Source organism: Mizuhopecten yessoensis, unplaced genomic scaffold (genome assembly GCF_002113885.1).
Source record: "Mizuhopecten yessoensis strain PY_sf001 unplaced genomic scaffold, ASM211388v2 scaffold4121, whole genome shotgun sequence".
Taxonomy (NCBI): Eukaryota; Metazoa; Mollusca; class Bivalvia; order Pectinida; family Pectinidae; genus Mizuhopecten; species Mizuhopecten yessoensis.
Genome location: NW_018405386.1, coordinates 1,206,139 through 1,215,381, shown reverse-complemented (window position 1 = coordinate 1,215,381; position 9,243 = coordinate 1,206,139). Strand labels below are relative to the sequence as shown.

At 36.5% G+C, this 9,243-nt stretch overlaps 1 long non-coding RNA gene across 1 annotated transcript; it reads left to right on the top strand.

Moving 5' to 3' along the window:
• Positions 1 to 1,758: 1,758 nt before the first annotated feature.
• Positions 1,759 to 3,105, top strand: LOC110448574. Its single transcript, XR_002462744.1, has 3 exons — positions 1,759 to 1,845; positions 2,330 to 2,455; positions 2,941 to 3,105. It is a non-coding gene; the product is annotated as an uncharacterized LOC110448574 (long non-coding RNA).
• Positions 3,106 to 9,243: the final 6,138 nt, after the last annotated feature.

Below are 9,243 nucleotides of genomic sequence, written 5' to 3'. Positions count from 1 at the left end.
TTTGTAGGAATGATCGACTCATGGTCCTGACAAAGTGCTGTTATTTTTCGGGTCGATCAGAAATCCAATATGGCCATCACGACCGCCATTTTGAAAAACTATTTCAAACTTAAAGTCAAGATTTTTGCTGGGCCAATTGAACTGAAATTTTGTAGGAATGATCGACTCATGGTCCTGACAAAGTGCTGTTATTTTTCGGGTCGATCAGAAATCCAATATGGCCATCACGACCGCCATTTTGAAAAACTATTTCAAACTTAAAGTCAAGATTTTTGCTGGGCCGATTGAACTGAAATTTTGTAGATATGATCGACTCATGGTCCTGAGAAAGTTTTGATATTTTTCGGGTCGATCAAAAATCCAATATGGCCGACACGGCCGCCATTTTGAAAAACTATTTCAAACTTAAAGTCAAGATTTATGCTGGGCCGATTGAACTGAAATTTTGTAGGAATGTTCGACTCATGGTTCTGAAAAAGTGTTGTTATTTTTCGGGTCGATCAGAAATTCAATATGGCCGTCACGGCCGCCATTTTGAAAAAACTATTTCAAACTTAAAAACAAGTTCTAATAGGCCGATTTGACTGAAACTCGGTCTAGGAATGATCAGCTCATGGTCCTGACAAACTTAAGTTAACGTTATATTTAACTTTTTTGTACTCAAATTGGTACATATTTCAACAACAAAAATAAATACTGTAGGACTCAGGTGACCGTTTAGGCCCATGGGCCTCTAGTTAATTTAGCAGTCATGATTGTCGAGCAGTTCATTACTGTAACATCATGTTTAGTTCCCCTCCCCCAACCTCACTTCATTTAACGTGACTGTTTGGATAGCCTTGGATTATTTAGACAAAGCGTAGAGATCATGATGAGTTTTTATAGAGACATGGGCGGATGAAATCCCATATGTGGAAACGTAATATTACTGGTTTTGCCAGTCTAGTAGAGTATCATATATAAATATAAGTTTATACTGCAAGTAACGCACAAAGAACAGCTATTTCTTATACACTGTCGTGTGGACGTCTGGATCTAGATCTGGGCTAGCATTCTTTTCTGTGGTAAGTTTAATTTCGGTAGCAAGAAATAGCCTAGATTCAAATGAAATGAATAAAGTTGACAGAAGGCTGGAGAAACCTGCCATTGAGGTAATACACTACATGATGTCGACTGTTACAAGCGTTAATAAACGCGTCATCTGGGCTTAGTGCAGGGTTCTAAAGGTGGTACAACTGTATTTGTTATTTACTGCAGTCCTTCTGGTGGTGTTAACATCACCCTAACGTTAAGACACCCACTGGTTAGCTCTTGCTAGAATAATCATGTGACTAGTGGCCTGGGTTGTCATATTGATAACCATTTCCAGGTTTTGGTATTGAGATAGCACTTATAAGAATGGCTCCAGACAATGGTTAACATCAATAACATGCAACCTTATCTGGTTTCGTAGACATCAAAACGCAATTTATCAATGGTCAGATTACAGATCAATGGTCAGATGACTGCATAATGGGACATGTATGATCAGCTGCTTTATTTTTTCCCAGTTGATTGTAGAAAAATATTGTGAAATGGGCAGAAATGCATTTGCTTACAGAAAATACCTAACATGAATGTCTTACCAATATCTTTTGTCTTCAACAGATGCACCTTGGTGTGATCACTGCAAAGCTTTGGCACTCGAATTTGTTAAAGCTGCTACAGCTTTGAAGGACTCTGGGTCATCCATCAAACTTGGCAAAGTTGACGCCACTGTTGAAAACAGCTTAGGAGAGAAATTTGGAGTTCAAGGTTATCCAACATTGAAGTTTTTCTCAAGTGGTCAACCCAGTGAATACCAAGGTAATTGTATTTGTAGACTAACAAGAGAAGTCCATATGAAGTTTCCCCATGACGGAAAAGAGTCATAGAGAAAACATGCGTCCTGGGAGAAAAAATAAAATGATTGATATTACTGACTCTGTATGCCAGGATGTAAAAGTCTACTTACCCAACGTCAAGGCAAAAAATTCGATGCTGACAAGTGCAATATTTTCCACATTTGCGTGTTAGTAATGCCAGTTTAGAAGACTGATGTCAATGCTCAATTGTCAATTCTAGTAATTTAAAGCGGAGGAATAAAATTCCAGTTTGGGAAAGAAATTGTTTGCCACATGTCTTGGTACATAACATAAAAATGTTTTAAAAGATTGACCTATAATACATAAAAGTTGACATTTTTTAATATCAAAGAATTTTACACAAATGAAGCTTTCAAAGTATCTTCAAAATATATATTAACTTAACCACTGAAGTTTTGATTGCATTCTAAATATATCTTGTATAGGTGGCAGATCGGCCTCCGACATTGTTAACTGGTTGAAAAAGAAGACTGGTCCACCGTATACTTGATGATGTTGCTGCTGCTAAGAAATTTGCTGAATCTATTGATGTTGTTATTGGATTCTTCAAGGTAATTCATAATAGATAATCTTTGAAATGCATCTGTACTAAGGTTATTGTATGACTCTTGCTTTCATACACAGTATTATCTAGAGGCACGGCCCCAGAGATTGAAGCCAGAGCGTGATCAGTGTTCACCCCAGGCTGTTTTAGCGTAACGGTACCGTTACGCATGGATTTTGAGCCGCTATGTATCACCAGTTTACCGTTACGCATGCATTGGACCGTTACTCATCAAGTTTTCACAAATTGATAACTTCTCCCTTTTCCAATTAGACTCGCCCTCATTTGACAAGCTTTTTATTGTTCTCTACGATCGACACCCTGATCAACGATCTCTGCCCTGTGGGTAGATTTACCTTTGGGGATGTGAACTACCTTGGTGTGAAACGTGAACAATGGACCACAATTACCAGCGTGTTATTCGTCTAATCATAATTAATCATGTCTGTTAATTTTCAAGGCTTCAATCTACCTTTTTTTTTATTTTAATAGGTGACCGACAATAACACCAACACGGCCCCAGCAAAATAAGAAATACAAACACATGAGTACAGACAGTAGCTTTGTATTCAGCTAAATGCCAATTATCTGCTGACTTACCTTTGCTGCATTGTTTATGGCCATCAAATTTTAATGCCTGAAATAAGTAAGCTATGTGAGAACCTTTTCCCAACAATAAAACTGTCAATACAACTTTTAGAGAACTTTTGCTACAGTAAGATAGATCGTAAGTGAGCAGAATGCGCGTGGCAGCCATATTGTTTTGATAACCTTAACAACCTCACGTAATCGGTGATGCAATGACTTTTGTAACATGGATGAGGAGCGTTAATCATTTTCGCGAGGGCTACCAACAACCATTATTCATTAGTAAGCAGTTATAGTAAAGTGTGAGATAGATGGGTATGTATATAAGCTCTCGTAGTTATGCTGAGAATTTATTTAAAAATATATATAGCATGTTTTTTTTTAATTTTTAGATCACCTGAGACAAAGTCTTAAGTGACCTATTGCGATCGCCTTTTGTCCGGCGTCGTGCGTCCGTAAATAATTTACATTTTCGACTTCTTCTCCAAAACGCCTCAACCAATTTCAATGAAATTTGCAGAAACCTTCCATGGCCAAAGGTCAACCAAAACTGTGAATCATATGGTCCCCAGCCACCAGAGGCCTGAGGGGCGGGGCCAAAAAGAGCAAATTGACTGAAATTTCAAAAATCTTCTCAAGATCCAGATATGGTAGAATCAAATACTCTTCATAGATGGAATGGTCTTAAGGTGCTTTACCAAAATTGTGAATTTCATTACCCTGGGGTGTCACGCTTCCGCCTGGGGAGGGGGTAAACTTTACTATAGTTGTATGATCCCCAGCCCCCAGGGGCCTGATATGGTAGAATCAAATACTCTTCATATATGGAAGGTCTTAATATAAAATGCTTTACTAAAATTCAGCTGACTGACAGAACCACTATTTGTACATAGTACATATACTACCCAGATCTTTAACACTACTTTTACATTACATGTAGTTCAAGTTACCTTTATTCCAAAATGATTTCTTTTTCATTTGGCAACATCGATAACATCAGTTTTTACATAACTCAGGTGACCGTTAAAGCCCATGGGCCTCTTGTATATTAAAGAACGATACTAAGTTAACCCCCTAATTAATTGCAGGACAAGAATGTAATAGTTTTACCCAATTTATCAAATCATTACTTCTTTAAAATTATCATCTTGTTTATTGGTTATCTGCAAAGGGGCACGTACAGAGCCTTCAGTTTTGTCATGACATGTTCTAAGGGTGTAGAAAAGTTTGTTTTGTGTTTCGAGAGCAGAACCATTGGATTTCAAAGCTGTTTTGGGTATTAGACCCCAGCCATCTTTGTTTAAGGCCATAGTGTTAACCATATGGCCAAGTCTTCCCAGAAGGTAAACAAGGGAATAAACAATGTGGCGCATTTCCAGTGCATTTTAACTTATCAAAGATTTTGAACATAATTAAGGCTTGTCACGTACTGAAATTCTGCAATGAATCAATGCAAAGTGAACAAAAATATGATCACATTGGTCTTTAAAAAGACAGCAATGGGAGAAACAAAATCCAAAAACAAAGTTTAATACTTTCCATAAGACAAAACATATTAGTTGAGAAATCAATATCACTCGACGCAAAGTGGTGAGAAACTTGAATCAACCTGATACTCAACAAACAGTAGTTATCCCGGGTATATAAGACATTAATATCGCATCACCTGCGACACAACCTAAGTGATCTGTGAGAAAGGGATATCACAGATGCTCACTTTTGCCAAAATGTATTGTATTGTATCTAATTCTTTATTTATTTATCGAGGGTCACAAACAGCCCACAGGCTACGAGTTCCTTTCCTCACATTTATCAAACAAGTGAACAGCACAATTTTAACCGACAGTACAAAATATAGGAAATGCATGACCATTTTCACTGGTTATTAGCAGAATGAAATATTTGGATATTTTATTCTGTTGGTTGATTGAGTTTGAGCCGTTTATAAGCAGTATATAAAGCTGATCAGGAATTAAATTGAGTGTCTGCATTGTATCACATCAGATGTATCTCAGATTTGAGGTATAAATTCTAAACGGTAACAATTGCTTTGTGACTGTGTGACTTGAACTTGTGACAAGTTTCTTGTCATGTACCTTAATGTAATTGTTATACATGTGTAATGATTATATTTTACAGAGCGACAGGAAGGAAGGGATGAATGCATTTGTTGAGAAGAGGAAGCCAAACTTTACTGACAGTTGAACTTGTACTACGGAAGCTTTTAGTAGTGTGCCAAAGATGAATAATTGGAGAAAAGATAATTGATTACTATCCTAAATTTGTCTATCAAATCAAACACTAATAAGGTTTTTAACCGTCCCAAGATCAAATTCTGTGATGAAGGGAGGCTTAATGCTTGATTTGGATTATAAACATAGCTATATTGTGAGGGTACCCAAAATGGGGCACTTTTCATATACTCATATACACCATGCATCATTAATATTTTGTTATGCAAATAAATGGTATCTATTCTACATCAAAATTTGTACAGTTTTAAGGAATTGGAGCAAATTTTTTCTGCCTAACTCTTTTATTTTGTTAAAAAATTAGAAATTAAAAAATTTAAATTAAACAATTCGAAGGAAATGGTATGTGCAACAACATAAATATCCTATCACTTTTCTATTAAAGGAGAAATATATATGTTCTAATCAATTGTTTAATTATAATTTACTGAAAGTTATCAGAAAGTGTCTCAACTTTCTTAAATTGAAGAAAAAATATTTTAAATTTTTAAATGTTGTAAATTATTTCTAAAACAACTATTATGACGGTAATATGATGGTTATCTGCAAAGCTAACGTGAACATGACTCAACTTAATGAATTCTAATAAAAGACAAGCGTGCTGGTGATACCAAATAAAATAAATGGGTATTTATTGTTTCATTATAGAAGAACATTTGATGTTCCAAAAATCAAATAGGAAATATTAAATTCATAATATTTTTATGATTTCTTAAAAAAAAGTGTTCCACTTTGGGTACCTTCATGTTACTTGTTCTAATGCGGTCCAATACCATATCTCTGGAGATCATGGTAATAGCAGGGTACTATGACTCAACCTTACTAGTGTTTGGTGTGGGGGGTTGGGGGTTGGTGATTGAGACTGATGAACAGGTATCTGTTGTAGGGTGAAATCACATTTAAATTCCAAGTTAACCTTGTTACTCGGGGCATGTTTCGAAAGGAGGTTCTTATGTACGTGGCAATGAATTTCGGATTTCTGTTTTTATATGCAAGAACTGCTTGATAATTTGTCCTTTTATTTTATTTAGTCTTTAGGAATGCAGATAAAGTCATAAACATTTCTGGTTACAGTAATGTATTCAGGGTTATACCAGCATGTCAGAAAGTCCCTATTAATGTTATGAAATTGAAACTTAAAGATATCTGATGGTGATTTTTTTTTTTATATAATCAGAATGGAATATGAATGTGTCTTGTGAATTGAATCAAAGTGGGTTGAAAACCAAGAATTTCTGAAGTATTTTGTATGATTGTGATTATTTTCATGTTAATTTCACAGAGCTTTATTAATGCTGAGCATTATAGATGCTCAGGCGGTTTGATAGTGCTCACACGTATAGTATACCAATAATGAGATATTGAAACATTGGTATGTCATAATATATTGTAGATAAGAGAGATCAATAAAGAACTCATGCATTTTCAAATGATGTTGTCCTCGTTTTCACATTTTTTATACATTGTACCACGGACTTGGATGACAGTCCGTGATGGTACTTGGTATTAAAGGAAAGCGTCATTAGGGTCAAAACATGATAACAGATTTCCATCTGTTATAAAAAACCGTCCACGAAACCGTTTTGCCGATCTTTAGATATAAATTTTAACAAAAATGTTTAGGAGCTTCGTCATCAGTTATAACTTACCTCCCTTTGACCATCACTGTTGGGGCCTGTTCGTTTATCTGAACATAAATTGAATATCACATCCGGAGAGAATCCTGGCGGACCTGCAAATGTTTATGCAGGCCTTGGAAGGCTATGTCAAGGTTCGCCTGAAAGCAGCATCATATTACAAGGTCCGACCTTATTTAATAAACGAACAACTGTGTTCCGACCGGTTCAACCATTTATACAAATAGTATTAACCCTTTCGCACAACTGAAATCGGTCGGGCGGTATCCGTGAACTCTGGAAATCTTTAGAAATATTCTTCCAAAATAATTACGTATAATGTAATTATTAGGAAAAAAAGCCATCAAAATTAAATTGTCTATCAAAGGCGTACATATATATAGGTTTTATGCCTTTCTGTGTCCATCAAATTTTAGAATGTCACACCAGAAACTTAGGATATTTTGCACGCAAGTTGAGAACACTTCAGATCGGTTTTGCGTCAATTATTGTTTAAAATGTATAAATGGGGACAGCCGTAACGCTTATCACGGAATTAGATGCTATCTAAGTCCGTGTGCTTATGAATAAATTATTAAAAAAATATTAACCAAAAAGTCTGTCTCTAACTTATCAGTCTATAAAATAAATGATCATAGCTGTTAATAGGACAAAATATCAAACATGGGCGCAGTTTTCATTCATGCAAAAAAATCTCCGTTTGTGGTTTTATCGACTGTTCATCAGCACGTATTAACTAGGAACGGGATAGTTAATTCCGTCCGCAGTTACATGTATGTTTATTTCAGATGTTATTTCCGTCCGCAGTTACATGTGTGTTTATTTCTGATCTCTATATCAACGATCACGGTAAGACCTGCAGGTGTACTTATGGAGAATACTCTCCGTGCCAGGGTTAGGATTGCTGTGGTACTTGGCCTGGTGTCCTACTCAAAGTGCACGAGAAAATATGTTGGTACATAAAATGATGTTCTTTTGAACTGTGTGACGTACTGTTGAACATAACCATATATATATATATATATATATATAAACAACTGACAAAAGTTTCTTAGTACCTCCCTAGCGCGTTCACCCCTTTAGAGGTTCATATATATATATATATGCAAGTGTGTGATACCCCTATATAAATTCACACACTGTAGGCCCTCACTACTCCAACAATGTTAGAGGTTTTACACGGCGAAAAACTTTTGACAGGCGCCGCGTAACGGCAAAATCATATCCGATTGAAAAAAGGCCGACCAGCGGCCTCTCATGTTATGGGAGTAGCCCTCACTGGTGTATCTAAAAAGATGAATATAGGGCGCTATATAACTTACATAGGGGAGATTACGCGTGCTCAGAATTAACAGCATAAACAGCATTTTTAAATGGCTTCTTTCTGCTCTTCAGAAGAAATCATCATATCTTATAGAAAATAGGAAGAGTTTTAACAAATTTACTAGTAGAATATGTTCAATTTTAGGGTCCGAAATCGGGAGTCTCCCTCTAGATTAGGGAGAGATGACAAGTATGTAACGGTCTGGATCTGTACGGTGTAGGGCCTTCTCGGGCATATAGGCACACCGAGAGAGAGAGTGCTATATCTAGAGGCGCTTAGTCGTTCAGTTGCAGAAACTCTGTACGCACATCGTTGTCTAGTAGCTGGTTCTAGCCGATGTTGAGTATCATTATTGTTCTGTTTATGGTATAAATACGCAATATTTCGATAAATCGGTTCCTTGCCACGTACGCTTGACGTGTTAACTTATACTAGCTAGAAGTGAGTAAAATTAGAAAGCCTCTGGCCTTTGATCGCTATCCACTACTTGTATTGTTCAATGATGAGCTATATATCGGTTCATTGGGAACTTTGGAGGAGGGATAACAGCTGTTCTACCTGGAGCTGTATATACCATAGTCAACCTGATAAACGACTTGACCGGAAAACACGTGGAAACCCGCATATACCGATATGGCTCTTTCACCAGTAAAGAAAGAAATGTCTGACTGCTTTATTATCAAGGGGTAAAACAACTGTGAAACACGACATCTACCTGTTCCAGGCTACTCATGGGAGCGCCGTATATATAAAACGTCAATGTCTATATTTACACGTCAGCGGCCCTGCGGGGGAAATCTGTACACGTGGTAGTTTTTCCATGGTAATAGCATGCTATAATATAAGCAGTAGTTATACAGATCGCCTGAAACAGTAAGGTATATTTATAAGTACTACATATCACTCTGAGCACTTAATTACGTCAGTCTTATTTTTACTGAAAACACATAAAGTATTACATTACTTTCACTGAAAAATGAACGTACCCCCCCCC